The sequence below is a fragment of the Pteropus medius genome, unplaced genomic scaffold, assembly GCF_902729225.1.
Source record: "Pteropus medius unplaced genomic scaffold, Ma_sr-lr_union100, whole genome shotgun sequence".
Lineage (NCBI taxonomy): Eukaryota > Metazoa > Chordata > Mammalia > Chiroptera > Pteropodidae > Pteropus > Pteropus medius.
In genome coordinates this window covers 7,665,797-7,685,504 of record NW_024349797.1, presented here as the reverse complement: position 1 = coordinate 7,685,504, position 19,708 = coordinate 7,665,797, and the positions used below count along the sequence as shown (strand labels likewise).

At 37.0% G+C, this 19,708-nt stretch overlaps 1 protein-coding gene and 2 pseudogenes across 4 annotated transcripts in view; all 3 read left to right on the top strand.

Annotated features, from left to right (window-relative positions):
• The first annotated feature begins 3,486 nt into the window (after window positions 1–3,486).
• CEP128 (centrosomal protein 128) overlaps window positions 3,487–19,708 on the top strand; it is a 348,588-nt gene continuing 332,366 nt past the window's right edge. Inside the window, exons 1-3 of one of the 4 annotated variants that reach the window (XM_039883941.1) lie at window positions 3,487–3,658; window positions 5,461–5,616; window positions 17,760–17,907. The gene's annotated coding sequence lies outside the window, so the exon portion shown is untranslated. The remainder of the gene's footprint in view (window positions 3,659–5,460; window positions 5,617–17,759; window positions 17,908–19,708) is intronic. The other 3 variants (XM_039883940.1, XM_039883947.1, XM_039883943.1) reach the window with 3 other exon arrangements.
• On the top strand, window positions 11,508–11,623 carry LOC120619865 (uncharacterized; annotated as a pseudogene).
• On the top strand, window positions 12,764–16,284 carry LOC120619568 (eukaryotic translation initiation factor 1-like; annotated as a pseudogene).

The window sequence follows — 19,708 nt, the reverse complement described above, 5'->3', positions numbered from 1 at the left end:
CACTCCTGAGGCAAAGATTCTTCCAAGTAATCTACATAATACACCACGAATTAGGAGGTGTTCCATTCTGGCTGGTGGAAATAGTAATTTTGGTCCTGTGCGAGTGACAGGTGCTTTTCCTTCCAATCTTGTTAGATGCTTCTTTCTCCAGCCTCTGTTTATTCATGTGTATGTGATAATTGGTACCTGCTGAATGCTCCAAGGAGACCCTTCATAGTTCTCTAGAGTTTTCTATCTAGCATTCTCCTTTCCGTTAGTTTGTCCTTGAGACTCCAGCTACATTGGTTCCCCCGTTCCCTGCCCCCAGACTCTCGTCTCTGTCCTCTCAATTCAAAGCATCCTCTAAGTTCTGCTAGGGTTCTTTCTGTTTGAACCATGGCCCAGGAAGTCTCTCAAGGCAAGAAGTGGTGGTGATCACAAGGCTTACCTTATTTGTTTACTGTCTCTCAGGATCACTATCCTTCTTTATCTGATGTCCACTATCTTGAAAAGCATTGTTTCATATGTTTTGATTGTTTTTTAAATTAACTTTTAATTTTTTATTCTGGTGATGGGGGGTGGTAAATCTGGTCTCTGCTTCACTGCTACTCCATCTTTGCTGGGACCATAAGTGGTATGCTGAAATCTGTAGCATTTTAATCAAGATTTAGACAGCATGAAATTGGCTTAGCAATGACCATGATGTAAGTAAAATCTTCTATGCCTACCACTTTCAATTCAGTAAAGTGAAATAAGCCTTCAGGATAACCATGTACTAACAGCCTACTTAACAAATTGCTATGATAATAAGGCAATTTTCTTTTCTTAGCATAATTTTTAAGCTGGGGCAAATAAACACATGAGATGAGAAGATGAATCAGTTTAAGTAAAGAGGAAAGTGTTTTCATTTAGGTCCATTAACCACACACAATAATTTTTAGAAATATAACAGATGAGTGAGGATAGCTATAGAACACTACATTTTCATTCTTGTAGAAGAGCCATTAGCATGGTCCAAATATCAGAAAGTGATGTTTAGCAATGAATTCCTGTTTTTCATCTTTTTTCAAAAGATACCTATTAAAGTGGAGCATAAGGTATATTAGTTAGCTACAATAAAAATGTTTTATAGTTTTGTATTTATACATAAGTAGTTGTTGTTTTTGACTTAAATGCATGCAAATTGCTGTGTTTTATATTTGTGATGCTCTTGACAGTGACAAACACTTATAATTAGTAAGCTTGTAGTTGAACAGAATATTATGGGATCAACAGTGCTCCTACACAGTGAATGGCTAAAGATGATTCTTTGAGTCATGGGCAACACTGTCTTTGCCACATCTTGTCTTTTATTTTGATTCTTAGATCTTCAGTTAGCTTGAAAACTTGATTCAGGAAGAGTCAATAACCATTTATGATTTTTTTTACTGGTGTAAAGAGAGTGGCTTTCACCATTGTCTTAGTTCAGAGAGAATTTTGAGTAGTTCTAAAAAATTAGGATAACCTTACTCGCAGCATTCCGCTTTGGTGCTCTATCTTCTTTCTTATCATTTATAATTGTCCTATGATATTATAAGGGAGCTTGCATATCTGTGGTGGCTAGATAGAACCAAGCAATAGCCAATGGTACAGATGGTCATTACATGTGCTGGACAATCACTAGGCAAAATGCAGGCTACTTTTTAAGGGACATCCTCCCTTAATGCCAGTGGGGGGACACCTAGGTTTGAGTTATGAATTGTACTTGCGTGAGTCGAAGTTGGGCGCTCTATGAGGGTGGCTTCCTAACATTTTCATGTCTGCCCCGCAACTCTCCAACTCCCCTCCTCTCTGTTTCTTATCACATTCCCAGTCACGAATCCCCTTTCTTTCGGAGACTGCTCTTTTTCATTTTTCTTGGCTCTGAGCAACATGAGGACAGAAACCACGTTTTTTCCTCATTTTTACTGCATCTCCAGTGTCTAATACAATGTCTGGATCCTAGAAAGATTCAGCATACATTTGCTGAATTGAATGAATACAATTGTTTTGAAAAATTAAAATGTTAACAAATAAAGTTACTATTATGCTTCTATATATATATATGTGGGACAATTTAATGGCTATTCTTAATTATCGTAATATCTGTGTCAAGTGGAGTGTATTCTTGAATATATCTATGAGCAAGCAGCTTGAAGACAGATGTGAATACACAGGTAGGTCCTTAGAATAATTATTTAATGTTCAAACTGGGTATGAAATAACATCTACCCCTCAGTGTTGGCCAGCAAAAATATTTGAATGATTCTAACATATCAAATTTGTATGTTAATTATTTGCGATTTTGTGTGTGTGAATGTGTGAGAGAGAGAAGAGAAGAGAAGAGGAGAAGACAAGAGAGTAAGAGAGGGGAGGGAAAGAGAGAAGGGGGAAGAGAGAGATATGAAGGGAGGGTGAGAAGCGAGGAAAGGCTGAGAAGTGAGATAAAGATTTTACAAGGTTAGGTGCCTGCATTGAAAAGGCTTAGAATCTAATGTAAGGGACTTAATGGGAAATGGATAATTATGGTTCAGAATTATTAGAATAGGGAACCAGTGCCATTTAATGTGATCTACCTCTTCTTGAGGTAGCCAGGAAAGTGTCACAGATAAAGTAAAATTTATTTTCAGACTAGAGGAGGACAATGTCGGTGGCTTCTTCTTCTTCTTCTTCTTTTTTTTTTGTGGCAGAACAGAAAGAAACGAACATCCATGTGAATAATTTGGATTTTCACTTATTACCGTTTCCAAAGTTCAGTTCTTTGTTGAGATTTTAAAATTACCTTGTGATTGAAACCGACTTCTCTGAGTGGAGTATGTCTCTTTCATATTTCAGAATGAGTGAGATGACACCCTAGACTGAAAGTAGCAGCAGTCATGAAGTGACATCCCCATATTCTACTTTTGGTTTGCCATTGATGAGCTCTGTGATCTTAGGCGAGTCACTCACTTTTTCCAGGCCTAGAAGGTTTGAGTAGGTAATCTCTGTTTCCTTCTAGCTCTAAGAATTTGTGAGCCTTCAGAAAAAGATTTTAAACTCTGTGGTTAAGGAGATTTTTACGTTTCACTGCTGGAAATTACAGCCACCTGTTCCCTAAGGAGTAACAGAAACGTAGTGTATGTCATTATTGTAACTATTTTGATTTTTTTATTTTTTAAAAAGTAAAATAAGTATTTTAGATTTTTCTGATTAAATTACATTCTGGGCCAAGGCAGCTCAGCTAATTCACTATCTGGTATTTGCTTCCTACATAAGCTACTGGCCCTTTAAAAAAAAAAGAACAGGGCAAGAGGGCGCGGCCTAGGGGCTCAGGTGCCAGCTAATTCGGTTTCTTCCGGGAAAGTTACCCAAAGACCAGTCGTATGGCATGCTGGGACTTGCAGTTTCTCTTAGAGCCGCTCTGCATTAGTAACACCTTGCTTTTAAGGATGAGATGGACTACAACTCCCAGAGGGCCAAGCGGCAGCAGCGGGGTCTGGTTCACTTGCCGCGGCTGGGCGGCTAGTTCAAGTTGCCATAGCTGCGAGTCTGGGGAGAGCAGAGTCGGTTGCGCCGCAGCGTCGGGTCAGTTGCACCTTCTAGATCACAGGTGGCCGCGGGAGCCGGGTGGGGCCTCGGCGATGATCCGGCATTAAGGACCTGGGGTCCTCTTCTGTTTCAGGTACCTGCCTTCAACCGCCCCCAGGCCCTTTCTTTACAAACTTCCCTATCTTATTGACGTTTTAAGTCCCACTTCCCCTTATCCCAGGGGTGAGGACACCAAGGCTGCGCCGGGATCTGGGGTGGGGCTGTGGGTGAGTGGAGTGTGTGCCAAAGTCGGGGTAGACAGCGTGTGTGGCATTCAGACGCCCCCTCCCTCGGCATGAGTCCTGGCCAAGTTATCCAGGGAATTTGAACTTCGTTGTCCTTTTGGGAGCAGCTTGTCCTGCCGCTAGCAGCTACGAAGCTTGAGCTGTCAAGGAGATTGGCCTCGTTTTGGAGGTTACTTGCCTGGCCTGAGATATAATGTGCCGCTGTGTACCTGTCTGTCATACACCAGCATGAGAGTAGCTCCAACGTTTGCTGTTAACAGTCTCTTATTTGAGTTATTTCGTAGGAACACCTGATACTGAATTCCGGCTGAATTTTTTTATTGGTTTGATGGAGCTCAGTCATTTTCGCAGGCGTTTTGTAGAACCACTTTATAAAGTTTTTCCAGCTTTATTATGTTAAGTATCCAGCACATGGCCTTGCACTTTGGAAGTGCTCAGTATTTGTTATTTATTTGTATTAATTATGCTGTTTAATAGAAATATAATGTGAGCCACTCATGCAAGTTTAAATTTTCTAGTACCCATATTATACTAGTAAAAGGCAGTGAAATGAATTTTAATAATTTATTTAGCACAATATATCTCCAATTTTTTTTATTTCAACATATAGTCAGTGTGAAACTTATTGAGATATTTAAATCCTTAAATTTTTTTTTTAAAAAATGGTACTACTAAGTCTTCAAAATCTTGTGTGTATTTTACATTTACAGCACAAGCGAATTTGAACTGGCCAGATTTCAAGAGCTCAGTAGCCACATGTGGCTAGTGACTACTGAACTGGGCAGCAAAGATAGAAGATAACCTTGGCAGTTTCACATTGGCACAGAGAAATTTGGGTGTTTGTGTGACTCATAGGGTGAAGGTTGCTGCTTTGTGAAGTATGTGCATCATACCTGTGTCCTCTCGGCATGTCCTCTCTGCTACTGCATGATCTGGGTCACTTTGAACTCTTCTCCACAGTTTATTTTGAAGAACTTTTCAAGAATGCCATTTTCTTGAAGTGGTTTGTAGATGTATTTTCAAATCTACTTTTTATACAGATGACTACCAGTTCTCTGGATAACTTTCTGTGGTTTCTTACAGACTGCTTTGAAAACAGTCACAAAGAATTGAAAATATTTCTGTCCACAGCTCTTTAGCACAACCAAAGAGAATTTACTCTTACTTATTTAATTGCATTACTAAATGTGGGAAGAACTGTAAGATATTTCCTGCAGGAGTGCTAGCATATAATTAATTAACTGGCTTAGAAATTCATTTGGGTCTTTAAATTCAGAAGTAACATGTTAATTTCATTATCTGCCTCAGTCAGTTTACCCACTTAGTTTACATGTCGAGGGAGAGTACTTTTGACTAGACTTGGAGTTGTGGTTCACACTGCATGATCTGGACAGCCCAAGGGATGACCAGGCATGAATGGAAGTTACCAGTGGAGAGTATGCTGGCTGGGCACTTGGATGTGAAGAATTCCTTTGAGTTCAGTGGAGCTTTCGCATGTTTCCCAGAGAACATTTTTTCTGTTCTCTGATGTGCCATAAACTGTACATAGTGGGGAGGGCGGGGGGGAGGGGAGAGCTTATTTTCATCTTTTATTACTTAAAAAAATGTAAGGTTGTAGGTGTGTTTTACCCCTTGTTTCATTTATCTGTAGGTGGTTTGGGGAAAGTGTAGGGGCATCCAAAGATCATCTACTTTACTAGGCCTTTTGCCCTGAATCTCATGAAGAAATGATAGGAGGCAGACATATGTGCCTAAGAAGAGCACTGAGCTCAGTGGAGAGCAACACGGAGTTTTGGGGCTGTGCTTTGTAAGTATGCTTTCTCCCTGAGTTTCTGAGATAACACAATTTTGCATATTTATTGTGGAAAAAGAATATGTCAACAAATAGGCTTTTGAGGGGCAAGAAACCCCTTTCTAACCTGTAGTATAAAAATTAAAATGGTTGTGCATGTAGTGTTATAACAATTTGGGGAAACAAACCAGACATCTTAACAAGAGCAGCAATAATGCAACTGTTAGACAAATATTTGAGAACCTGTTTCATCCCAGGCACTGTAATAGGCACCTTTTATGTGTTATATATTTAATACTATTATTATGCTTATCTTCATTTTACAAATGAGGCAGTTGAGGCTCAGACAGGTTATTTGATTTGCTTGGGATTCTGGAGCCCAAAGAACGGTTTTCATCCTCTGACGACAGATCTCAGTCCTGCCCACTTCAAAGAGGCCGCATTGCTGTCTATGATGGCCCTCTAATTGGATTCAACTGACAGCATTTTTAGATTAAGAGTACTATAAAAGCAAAGTTTATTGTTACTCTTTAGATGTTCAAAGAGTTCTACTATCTTTCTTAGTATTTTTAAGATATAATGGTCCTTACATTATTATTGAAGTAGAAATAGTTATAATTTGTGGTTTCTGTAAAATGAATATGTTCCACATGAATTGTCATTGATAATCAAGGGTATAGTGTTAAAAAGCCAATTTTGCAATGTAGATTTAAAAATTCTGGACTCTTTTTAGCATTTTCATGTTGTGTTTAGTTAAAGGGCACTTAAACATATAGAGGAGACCCATTGCAGTGACACTGTGTCAAAGATCTGTGCTGTGCAAAGTTCTTAGAATTAAAGAATTTTACTGCTGGAGGAGCCTGATAGGATCATTAACCCAGAAATTCTCAACTGCCATCTTGACCCATTTGGGAGTAATATAAAAATAATCTAGAGTAAATTCACTGTTATCCATGTAATAATGTCACTGGGTTGATTCTAATATGAAATATTTCAATATATTTATGTTATTCTGTAGTGTTTTTGTTCCCTGTGATAATGTACTATGTCAGCACATGAACTGCTACCGTGTCTTTTTTAATTGCTACACAGCATCCCAAATGACTAGATACATTTAACGTATCCTTTATCAGTAAATTTGCAGTTTTTTCTTCTTTGTTTTTTACTACTATAATTCTGCAGTGAAATTTTATACATACATCTATACATAAGATGTATATATACATCTTATACATACATCTCCTTTTGTTTTCCTAGGGTAATGTTCATAGTAGTAGAACATCTGGGTTAAAATATATGCATATTTATTTATTTTTACTTGTCTTGCCAGATTATTCTTCAGAAAAGCTATTCTAGTTAGTATTCTTACAGAAAGGTGTGCCCTTGTTAACCTTGGTGGTGAGAACTTTTATTTTCATCTGTATAAACCGTAAACAAGAATATCATTTTATTATTTTAATTTGTAATTCTTTAGTGAAATAAAGTGCATTTGATGTTTTTTAGGGCCATTTGTAGTCTGTGAATTGCTTATTTATATATCCTCTGCACCTTTTACTACTGGACTTTTTTTCTTTTAATTTTTTTAAAGAGATGATTAATCCTTTGGTTCCCATATAATGCAAATATTTTTCTGAGTTTGTCCTTTTTTTCCCTAACCTTGTTTCTAGTGTCTTCTTATCAGTAATTATGAATGATCATAAGAGGCATATCAGGCCTTTATCAGATATTAAATTCTCCCCAAAGTTCATTTAACTCTTACTATAGATCTGTACAATGCTGCTGCTTGGAGCGTTGGGGAGATGGGAGTATTTGTGGTTACGTGAATCTGTTTAGCGGATGAGCATTTAGAATCTACTCTATGTACAGAGTTTGCCATACAAGAGGTGCTCAGGAATGAATGAATGAGTGCTCATGAGTGAAGGAGCTTATGGATGAATGAGTAAGTGAATTAAAGCTAAGTCTGAACTTGGCTTTTCTGAATGAAGAGAGATGTCGTGGAAGAAGTGAACTATGATTATTATATTAAGGAAGAAAACATAAGCAATTTTATAGACTTTATAAAGAAGGAAAAGCTTGATGGAGAATGAAAGCTTTAAGATGGTGAAAAAAGGTTTGCTTATAGCAGCAATGGGTGCATTGAAACTGAGAGTGGACCCAGATGATAAAGAGCCTAGGCAATTTGAAGTTTAGAGCTTTATAGGAAGTATTATTCCTCCAATAACAATTGAAGAATGCATGTAGCTGTAAATGACAATGATGAATTGAAATGATTTGCAACAATTCAAGCAAACCTAGATTTGATTCAAATGGTTTGAAATGTTTATCCTTTTTTATTCTATAGTAGACATTAGCAGGTATTCATATTCTGTTTTGCAGTTCATATTGTTTGAAGACATAAGATAATTAATCTAGGCCATTTCCCACAGGAATCATTTCATCCAATAATTATTTAATTAGTACTTACTAATTGCAAAGCTCTGTACTTTGAAATTTGTCTCTGGATTAATCAGGCAGGCTAATAAGGAAAAATTTAATTGTAAATTCATTTAAAAATGTTCCAGCTACATGCCGGGCACTATGCTAGGTGTCGAAATGTAGCTGTGAATAAAATAAATGGAGTCTCTGGTGAGATTTAGAATCTCATGGGGAGACAGACAAGTGAAAAGCCTTGTTAGCAATCTCTGGGCTCTGATGCAGTGATATTGACTGTGGGCTCTTGGTCCAGGGTAGAGGCGGGGCAGTGAAGGAAGCCTTTCTAGGGGGCATTTCTTCTGTACTGAGACTTGAGGGAAAAGTAGGATTTAGCCAAGGGAAAATGAGTGAAAAGAATGTTCCAGATGATGAATCCAGCATAGGTTTGATGGTGAGATGAGTATGACATATTTGAGGGATCAAAAAAAAAAAAATTCTGTGGCACAGATAATTATATTTCATGGACATGTTTAATGTCATGCTATAATTATAGAGCGATATGAATGCAGGGGGAGGAAAAAGTACTTCTGGGTGGAGATGGAAGTCTTCACTGAGATTGTATTATTTGAGATATGCCTGGAAAGATGAGTGAAATTTAAATAGGTGGCAACAGTAGACAACAGAAGGCATTTCACTGAGAACTAATGACATTGATGAGAAATGGACGTAGTAGACTAGCTGGTGTAACAGCTGGATGTAGGCCTTGTGTTTTCTTTGGTCCTTCTGTTAAGAGGTAAGTGGATTGCTGAAGATCTTGAATTCCTGGTTCAAGAACCTAGACTCAATCTTGTGGCCAGTGGAGTGTCAATGAAGGTTGGAATGGATAGGAAAAGACTCAGAGTTAGAGAAAACATTTTGGTGGCTAGAAATGAGTTGAGAAATGTCCTGAATTGTGAATGGTGCCAGGGGCAATGAGAAGGGTTTGAAGAGTTGACTCAACTCTTGCCATTTGGTAGCTGTGTAAGCTTGGGTGCCTCTCTTAGCTGCTTTAAGCCTATTAGGCATGTATTATGATGACAGTAATACTTACCTTGTAGGGTATTATCATACAACAGTCTGCAATGTTAAAGCATTATTTCAACCTTTGTTTTTTGAAGGTTTTTGAAATTGAGGTTCTTAACTGGAGTCCACATTTGTGTATTTCCAATAATTCAGTTTTTAAAATATAATTGATTTTAAATGATATTGAATTGTATTTCATTACAATTGGATTCTATTCTAATCCTGCATCTTCTAAAAATTTTATATGTACATTTAAAAACATTTCAGGAAGCAGTTTATAGTACAAAGTTAAGAACTCTAATTACCTTTTTAAAAAAACTTAGAAGTGTTTATTATATTTTAGAAAGAATATACCAATTCTATTTGTCTACTTTTAAAATTAAGAATAAGAAATACGAAACTCTTGAATAAACATATCAATAAACATAATAAAAATGTATTCTAGTTCTTTATTATAGAAGAGTTAAAAGACCTAAAGATAAAGTAAAAGAAGAGTAGAAGAAGAGAGAAATATAGGAATTGAGAAAGGGTGGGGGAAAAAAAAAAAGAAATAGAGAATACAAAGGCACTAAAAAGAGAATATCTTTAAAAAAAAGTTTAAGGTTTTAGGGTATGGTTTCTGAAAAAATACGAATGCTTTTATGCCTGAAAGTGGTTATAAATATTCTTATCAAGAAAAAGGATTATTTAAAAGACATCTTAAAATAGCTGTAGAAACTTGGGTTTATACCAGATTTACATATTTAATACTAGATGATCTTATATTTATTATATAAATCTTTAGTTCTAAGTAAATAAGTACATATGGAATACTCTGGCCTTAAATGCATCTTTTAGGGCGTGGGCAATGAGAAATATGGTGGGAAAGGACAAAGAAAACATTTCAGTGATTGGGCAATGTATTTAGAATTTACACATTTCTTTTTCATCCAAGAATGTGGTGTTAAAGCACTGGCTTAGAGACAAGACATGGGTTCTAGGTCTGTTACTGTAACTTTTTAGCAAAGCAGTCGTGGACAGGTATTTTACTCAAAGCTTTGCTTTCCTTTAGCAGAAAAAGTAAAGGGTTGTAATTATACTGATTTTATAGGATAGACTAGGGATCAAATAAGAAAATGCTAAAGCAAATGCTTTGTAAGCTATGAAGCAATATACAAATTTAAGGTGTAAATAACAGTAAGGAATATTTCCCTTAAATTTTTTAGTGTTCTGTTCACTAAGAAAGTCGAGAGGAGTTTGTTTCTACTTTAAAAACTAGGAGGAAGAAAACAGTATGCTTTGCAATATATTTAAGAAACAACTTGTTTCTTATGAAAATCTTAATGTTATGAGGAACAAATAAGCAGTCCCAACTGCTATTTTAGGTTGCTTAGAATTCTTTTTTCTCAAAAATTGCTAGCCCGTCACTTGTGCTATCAATTGCTTATACTTATTTTGTGCATCCTAATTTGAATCTGTTGTTTCCCCACTCCCCACCGTTAGAAGACAGCCTGAAAACAACCTGTTTTCTTAAGGGGAGTAGGCTTGAAAGGAACCTTCAAGAAATTAGCTATCTTCTGAAGCAAATCAAATGATTTATTAGTAAACTGTTTACATACATACATACATATATGTATACATACATACATACATATATCAATTATCTTTTGCTGCACAAGAAATAAAACCTTGGAGGCATACAGCAATGTTTATTGCTGTGCGATGGGCCAGCTAAACTTTCTGCTTATCATCAATATCTGCGCTTGGCTTGGCCAGTCAGCTGGTCTGCTGATTTGAACCGGAAGCCTCTGGTGCAATCATGTATCTTATACCTTTTAACAGGAGAGCCTGGGCGTGTCATTTTGGTGACAGTAGAGGTGCAGGGGAGCAAGTTCCGATGTGTAATCCCATTTTAACCCTCCATTTGTGCCATGTTGGCTAAAATCCTGTTGTCCAAAGAAGGTCATATAGCTGAACCCAGAGGCAGGGGCCTGGGCAGCTAACTCAACCAATAGTAGAACATTGCATATAGGGAAGGGTGAAGAATTGGAGCCAAATTATGCAAGGCACTACACTTTTGTTCTGAATTTAGTTTTTGATAATACAATAGTGGGAAGATGGCCTAAGTAGTTGGATTAAAAGCAAGCCCTTTGCTCATAGTAGCATCTCGTTCTGGTTTTAGAGTCTGCAGGCGTGGCTAATATCAAAGCTGTATGACCAATTTTCCTTCTGGTCTGTAGAGGAAAGTGTTATCTCTTGAGCATTTAGCTTTGATTAATTTTCCCCAGTTGAAGCTCGTTTTTAACTAGGCAATGAGGCTGGTAAACTTCCTTTGTCTTGGTTCTTTATCTAAAATAGGGTTTTAGGACATGATTCCATAGTGTAGCAGTTAGCACATCTGCTTTACACTCAGAAGGTCCTGGGTTCGTGCCCCAGTGGAGCCACGGTCCATGATCTATGGCCATACCACCCTGAACAAGCCCGATGTCTGATCTCAGAAGCTAAGCAGGGTCGGGCCTGGTTAGTACTTGGATGGGAGACCACCTAGGAAGATCAGGTGCTGTAGGCATAAATAATAACAATAATAATAATAATAGTAAAATAGGGTTGTAAACTCAGCTGCTAAGTGGGGCCAACCAGGAAACACTGGGTGATGCAGGCAGGCCTTGCGGGGATGGGAGCAAACAGTAAGGCGCATGCATGACTCTGGGGCAGCCATCCAGGTTGCCGTGGGAAAATTCATCCCTAGTGTTGCCAGACGTTTGGATTTTTCAAGAGAGACTGGAAATTAGAATTTTTATGTGAAGTCTCTTTGTTTTCAAATTAATGTTTTAAAATAATACAGCATAATTTTAAAATACATGTTTGTAGGCTTATTTGGTGTATCGCCCTCCAGTTTTCATCCTTCGATTTAAACAAAATGGTATCAGAAACTGGGGATTCTAGCTCCATCTTTGTCCAGGCCGATCTCTTGCCCAACCCGGGGCAGTCTGGGCAATCAATAGGGATTGTCTGCATCCAGAATATGGAGAACTTCATTCTTGTCTGCTATTTTGGGAATATTGTATATATTTATTATTTTATCTGTCGGCAAATGCAAGAGTGCAGTTCTCAGGCTTTACAAGTAATACATCTCAGGGGTTTGTTAGCATCCATTTCTCTAAGTTTTTTTTTCTTTTTTGCTTGAGTTTTTATTTGTTATTTTTTCTTGACATGTTTTACTTTTTATTTAATTTTGTAAACTGCCTCATTTATTTCAGATCTGTGTGTGGGTGTCTGAGCCTAAAATATCTGTGTTATTCTGTTTGTGAGACAGCGAGGGGGTTATTAAGTAACTATTTTCTTTTAAAACTGCACTAATTTTTAACAACTGGCACATATATAATTATCTGTGCAGCAACTGGTTTTTTTCTCCAAGTCTAAGCAGTCATTTTTTATGCCACATGGCCTTTTCAGAAATGCCTCTGCTCCCTGCTTGGTGGACACTGGTCTATGTGATTCTGTACCTGTACTCTGAGGAGCTGGCGCAAATGCAACTGGGGTCTGAGCCTGACTAGCTTCACCCATGGAATAGAGGTGTGTGTGTGTGTGTGTGTGTGTGTGTGTGTGTGTGTGTGTGTGAGAGAGAGAGAGAGAGAGAGAGAGAGAGAGAGAGAGACAGAGAGAGAGACAGACAGACAGACAGACAGAGACACAGAGAGAGACACACACAGAAAGAGACAGACAGACCGACCACTGACCAACCGGCCCACTGATGGGTGGGGGAGGAGTGAATGGAGGGCAGCGACAGGAATAAGTGAGGCATACAGTAAGAAATCAAATGTGGTGTATGCGTGTATTTAAAAATGTTAATTCTCTAAATCAGAAGTTCTCAAACTGGATCCCGTTTACTTGTCTCATCCGTTTGCAAACTTCTCCTCATCCCTCCTGACCCGACTCCTGGCATTTTGTCTTAATACTTAGCTCACCATACATAGCACTTGTACAGGTCTTTCTCTCCTATCAAGGACTGTGACTTATTTATTTACTTTTGTCTTTCATTTCTAATGTAGATGTAACTCAGTACATAATGAATGCATGTATCTGTTTCTCTTTGATTCTGTTTCCTTTGTCTTACATTATCTGCTGACTTAACAGAGAACTGCCCGTTTGACTGGACAGTTGATTTGGATCTTACATGAATTTACTGAAGGGGTTTGAGGAGATTTAAGTTAAAGAGGAGCACTGATACAAAGAAGCCAGGCACAGTTGATAATCGTACATGGTAACCTCTCCTGGCTTGTTAACTTTTCCTCTTGGGAGACCAAGCAAAGCTTTCAAGCCCTGCAGCTATTGAAACAGTGAGAAATGCATTCTAAAATTTGAACTTTGTTAGTGATTAAGCTTTAAATATACTCCTCATCTCTCTGATCCCCTTAAATATCAACATCATTACCTTGAACATGTTCTTTGAGGACGATTGCCTTGGACAGGGATGGCTCAGGCACTTGGAGGCCACAGACACAATCCTCTACTTAACATGCACTAGTCAGCCTTTGTGAAATATCACCCCTGATGCTGAGTGCTTATCTTTTATGGAACAGCTTGCAAATCCTAATTGTTTTAAACTGGCTCTGAGGAAAAGAGACTTGAGAATCAATAAATTACAGCTCTCATACATACAAATGTGCATCATTATAATGAAGGCAATCTGATGGCTTTTTCGGTCAAATAGCAAAAGAGGTGGACTTGAGTTTGTAAGGACTTGCTGCCAGTCATCTTATTACGGGGCTGAATGCAGTTTTACTCTCTCTGGTCACAGCGTTCAGGTTTGCACATGGTATTCGTTTTTGTTAGATCCTCAGTGGGAGTGAATTGATGAGGATTCATTACTTGCTCTGGTGGCGGGATGTCTTCTTTATAAGGTTCATTAAGGCAGAAGCAACAATATTTATGCCTTTAAATACTGATGTGTTGGGAACAGCTAAATAAACTATTTTAAGAATTGTACCATCTGGTTTTCAGACCCAGAGCTTTCTCTAAGACTTTGGAGACTTTCACCCAAGGTCAGCCATCTTCGTCCTCTCTACTTTTGGTGAAAGCTCAGCATGTGAAAAGCAGACAGCATAAATATTACTTTCTCGTCAGCGAGAAGTTTTGTTGTACCAGTAGATGGTAGTAAGCTGCAGAGAATATTTTCTGCTTTCTCTCCAGTTGAAGGAAATGACTTTCTTACCTTTAACCAGAATTTAGGTTATTCAACTTCTTTAAGTTGTTTTTAAAGAGTTCTTCAGTCTTTAAATTTAGCAACTCTTTTATTAACAAATGTCATGCTGAAGCTTCTTATGATAGAATGGATTTCTGATCAACTGAACTCTTTCTTGTAAATATTGAGGAAGATTTTCCTTGAGTTTACATAGATTTCTTTTTGTTAGTCTTAGTAACTCTTCTTTGAGCTTCAAATTGTAATTGTGATTAACTATCGTTCATGAACCATTTTTAGTTTGTTTTCCAAAGCAGAATTTGATTGCATAAGTTATGTCAATACGCATGAATATGTCTTCGCATAGTCCTTCAACTTTTAAGTTCGTTTCAGTATTAAGAGTGTTTCTTTAAGAGAGCGAGTTTTTGAATATAGTAACTGTCTTTTAGCAAAATTGCAAAGAGAGAATCATTAAAAAATATATTTTTTTAAGCTCATAAACTCATGATAAATGGTTTCTTTGGCCAGTTACTATTCTTTAGTATGAAACGGAGATTGGCATTGTGATCCCATTTCTTTAGTTCATCAATTGGTGTGAAGTGGTGACATGACCCTTACCTAGGCAGATGTCAGGGGTCTAGGAAGTATGGTCAAGAAGTTGCCAGGGAGGTAGCCGTTTCAGCTACCAAGAAAAAGGGAGTCCTGGCCCCAGTCACTGAGCCGCTGCCAAGGACTCAGCAGCCTTTCCCTTGAGCCCCGTCACTTCCTCATGCGCTGTCCCCCTGCCAGCCTTCTCTGGCCACCTGTCTTCCACAGGCCATTTCTACCGAGGAAAAGAATCTTATCTTATATGTCTGCTACCCAGAACCTCCACTCTTTCAACCCCTTTGCTGATGCAAGTAACGGTGATGCTCTGCTTCCTGCTGGCACTGAGGATTACATCCATGTGAGAATTCAACAGAGGAATGCAGGCCTACCCTTACTACTGTCCAAGGGATTGCTGATGATAAAAAGAAACTAATCAAGGCATTTAAGAAGAAATTTGCCTGAAGCGATAGTGTGATTGAGCATCCAGAATATAGAAAAGTAATTCAGCTGCAGGGTGACCAGTGGAAGAACATACGCCAGTTCCTTGTAGAGATTGGATTGGCTAAGGACAACCAGCTGCAGGTTGATGGGTTTTCAGTACTTTCTGGCTCACTGAAGCTTAAGTGAGGATTTCCTTGCAATAAATAGAATTTCCCTTCCTTCCCTTGTCACAAATTTAAAAACCTCATAGCTTGTATAATCATTTGGGGTCTGCTTTTTAACTTGGACTAGGTAACTCCTTTGTGCAATAAATGAAAAGAGTCATGCTGTCTAGTCTTGAAGACCCTCGTTTAAACAGAGGTCAAGCAGTAGGTGCCTGGCAGTGTCCAGCCTGAAGCAAAGCAATAATGTGATGTTTTGGCCAAGCCTAGAGCCCGAAGATCACAGACAGCTATGTCTGGCCAGAAGCTCCTTGGCTCTCTACAGAGTTCCCTGCCCTAAGAGAATGTCGCCACCTGAACAGCCTTCTGGAAAGCTGAGAGGAGGATGGGGTAAGGCAGCAAGAGCAGCTGTACCACTAGAGGGCGCCTTAGGTAGTCAAGGATACCTTGGAGTCTGTAACCTGACTTGGTGGGAGGAGCACGCACCCCTTTTTCCCTTTTGTGAGGTGATAGGACATCTGGCTTGCTGCTAAGGTCTTTTTGATTATACATATCTTAGCTAATCGATGTCCAAATACCAGAATGTGAGGCCAGCTGTCTATCAGAGTTAAATTTTTGACAAGGGAACAGATTTCAAACTGGTGTGTGTTAGTCATGTAGCTAGCTATAGAGCTTGCAACTTACTAGCAACAGCTGCCCAATGCCATGTGAAGTAACAAACTGATTTTTTTTTTTACTTTGGTTTTAATGTTATGTAATGTATTTAAACTCTTATTTAAATAAACCTTGTTTTCAGAACAAAAGAAAGAAAAAGGGCATTCTGGATGTATAGCTTTCATTTAAACACATTTTCCAAGTTGTCAGCCTGTTATTAATCTGTTCTCTCTGAAAGTGATCTTTGTTTTTTTTGTTTTCTTTCTGATAATACATTCATTGTAGAAATTTCAGGAGAGATAAGAATATTTAAAAAAAATAGAAATCTGCTGTAAATTCTGGAAGGTAAATATGCTTTTGGTGTGTTTTCTTCCCCTTTTATCATTGCCCTTTCCTGCTCCTCTGAATTTGTATACTGGCCATTTATATTCACTTACAGACAGTATATAATGCTTATTAAAAATTGAGATTCATACTTCGATCCCTTACGTTGCTATTAAATGTCTTCAGAAACAGGGTTTTTAATGTCTGTGGATTGTTCTGTTGTATGAATGTACTGTATTTTAACCATTCTCTTCTAACTTGAAATTTAAGTTGTTTTTATTTTCCTTCTAACTTCTCAATACATATGCTTATATATAAATTTATGTATGTATTCCTGATAATTTTGTTAGGTTTTGAAAGTGTAGTTACTAGGTCAAAGGCACAAACTGCCGTTGATACATGTAATTTGCTGACATTCAGACAAGTTATATCAATTTACACATTCCTATTAGGACGATATAGGAGTACTCTTTCCTATACAACCTGTCTAACCATAAACATTATTATTTAAAGGAAAATAACTTACTAGGCTAGAAAAACGTCTTGTTGCTTAATTTATATTTCTTAGGTTATTAGGTAGAACATTTTTCATATATGTATATTTTTTAATGTGACTACTCTCAGTATGCTTTTATCAACATGGAATGAATCTAATATTTTGGGTATAATTTCATTGGGGAGAAGATTTTCAGAGGCCTGGTCAATTTTCATTAATGTCACTGATATATTAGGATACATAATACTTTTTTAAATTAATTTTTTAATTGTAGTATAATATATTCTTAATGGTGAACAAAGAGTGTGTAATGGGCATTTACTACTTTGTGCTTTTCTTTAGTCAGTTATTTTAAGGGACTTCAGGAACTGTTTTCATGGTGCTCCATACATTTTATTCTGGTTTCTGATTATGTGGCATGAGCCTCTTGACAATTCCAATGGCCCCTGCTTTCTCATTTGTTTCTCTTTTTCTCCATCAACTCTGTGTCTGTGGAGTGGTAGTGTTGGCTGATGATAGACTGGCATCTTTTGATAGGGTTGGATCTTTGCTACCATAGCTGTCTTCTGCGTGTGACTCTTAAGGTTAGACATTCTTTCAGTTAGCTGTGAGAGTCATGTTTGACCTTTTGAATTGTCAGTAATAGTTGAAGAAAGTGCTAAATTTTTGTCAATAGTGAAAATAATTAATTTCTATTTTTCATTAAAATCAAATTCTTTAATTTCTCTTAGTTCAACATTTATGACACTTATGTAATTAAAATCCTTAGATGGTTTGCTGAATGTTTCATATGATATTAAAAATAAGCCATGCAAAGTTCTCAGATTATATCTCACCTTAAATCTTGATATTTCTATAGGAATTCCATCAGATGCAGGAGTTCGAACATCTTTTATGGCTCAAAGTAATTGAAATGAATAGCTGAAGACTTTTTGTGTGTGTATTAGTGAAATTTATGCTGGAAAGTGTGATTCTATCTTATTGAAAGTATGTAATCTTTAGTAAGGGTAAGTGAGAGGTCTTTTTTTGGTATTATGTGACAATTAGACATAATTTAGTTAACATTCTTAATTTTATTTAATGCCACTAAGATTTTCTGTTTTAAAGTTAAATTCAGATACCCCATACCTCATATACTCGTTAATATTTATCAGTTGATTACAACGTGTGTTCTGTTAAGAAAGACTGTGAAGTACATATACTTATGGCAAAAGGAAGAAAATATGGCCTAGATAGTTGTACACAAAATCATGCTAATAGTTATTATATTATATAATTTCTGAGGAATTGAGGCAGAAGTAGAATTGGGTAGAGGGTGGGTGGAAAGGTACTAAGACTTTATAGTGTTCTAAATATTGTATTGATATATTAGAAGCACACATGTCAGAATGGAGAATAATAAGAATATTTTAGAGCATATTCTTATAATAGGAATAATAAGATAATAGAATAAGAATAACAGAATAATAGAAATGGGAGAGAATAAGAAAAATAGTATTTATTCTAGGTGGTAGATACATGCATGCTGATTATATTAGTTTCTGTTCCATTTTATTATTGTAAATATTTTCCAAATCACTATTAATAACCATTAAATTATTAGTTATAATTATTTGTAGTCAAGTTGAAACTCAAATTGTCCACTCATGAGAAGAGTCTGATACACCATATACATCCATTAAAATTAAGTATAGATAATTGATTATTAAAATTTGGATACTCTTAGAAAAACCAAGTTGTCCCAAAGATAGTTATTTTGTTCCTGGTTCTCACTAACAACCAGTATAGTAAACATTTTGGCTTTTTCAATATCACCTTTTTTATTCTGCCTGATGACTTTTTCAATTCAGTTTCCAGAATTACGACTTGTTAAAATGAAAATTATTACAGTTTTAGCTATAGAATTTTGATATGAAAGAGATAGATCCCAGGCACAATTATTATTTTCTGTTATACAAGGAAAATGAATAAGGAAATAAAAACCCCTTTATTGTGAGTCCAAGGGTTTGATTTGTTTTCAGGGTTCTTTATTAAATGTAGCATAGATATGTTACTTAGTTTTTTTTCCTGGTGCCTGGTAAAGATTTCATATTACTATGTATTTGATTTCTCCCCTTTCTTTGGTATTTTTTATGCTTCAATGAAATGAGAGGTTGGTTGAGGAGTCTGTAGACACATGTGAGCTGTGGCCTGCTGCTGCCTTTAGCAATTTTTACTGTTAAGATTGTTTAGTCTTAGTGTTTAAGGAACAGCAGAGCACAGTGTAATGAAGAGAATATTGAAGATAGAGAAGCCTTGCTGAATATGGGTCTGCATCCTGGGAACTGCTACTTATTTATAATCACTGTATGGAATTGGACATGTTACTTAACATCTTAGTCTCAGCATCCTCTATAAATTAGAGGTTAATGATGCCCACTTTAATAAGTTGTTAATGAGCATTAAGTTGGATTGTCTCTGTGAGTATCCACATAGTACTTGGCATAATAGCAGGCACTCAGAAAATGATGAGCCCTCTTGCTTTCATTAATGGAAAACATTGGAAAGTACTTTGACTTGGAGAAATAGATTTTTAATCAGATGGCAGAGATTTATGTGACATACACACACGCAGAAATGATTTTCTAAGTTTACATGGTAAATTTTATATTTAAGATCTCTTTCTTTTTAACTTTATTCTTTAGGACTTAAACAGTGTGATCCCACAAAAGTAAAGCCAAACAATTGCTTCAGCCTTAGTTTCTTGTTCCTGTTTCCTGATGTGGGAGGGAATTACATCATGAGCACTATACCTTTGTACTTGTAGAC